We start from the raw sequence: 465 nt of genomic DNA, 5'->3' as shown, positions 1-465 counted from the left end.
AAAAAAGAAATCCTGATTCCTGATACAACAGGTGTACAATGACTTATTGCAGTTGTAACAGTACCTAGGAAGCAAGATAAAACAACAGTAAGTATTGAACTAACTGAACACCTTTAGTTCACTAATGAGTGTTTGAATAAGAAATACTGCATTTTTCAAAGGGAAGTTATTTGTACAACTACCATGGAACATTAACAATCAGCTTGTTGTAAGTGCACAGAAATGCCCCTTTCTACAGTAATATTTTATCATGCCTAATCTGAAAAACAACGAAAGTAAACTGAGATCACAGCTCCAAATAATTTCAGCATGCATTATGGTTGTAGTTCTTTCAGTCAGTACAAACATATTTCATATGAGCATTTTTTCTTTCTTTTTTGATAATTGCTCAACAAGTTTGTGGTTTATTAACAGGAAAAAAGAAAAGACATGTTATCAAAATGTTTGTCGTTGTTTTGCATTCAG

This window comes from Buceros rhinoceros, unplaced genomic scaffold, assembly GCF_000710305.1.
Source record: "Buceros rhinoceros silvestris isolate BGI_N320 unplaced genomic scaffold, ASM71030v1 scaffold8390, whole genome shotgun sequence".
In the NCBI taxonomy this organism is placed as follows: Eukaryota; Metazoa; Chordata; class Aves; order Bucerotiformes; family Bucerotidae; genus Buceros; species Buceros rhinoceros.
Note: the sequence above shows the minus strand (reverse complement) of the source record.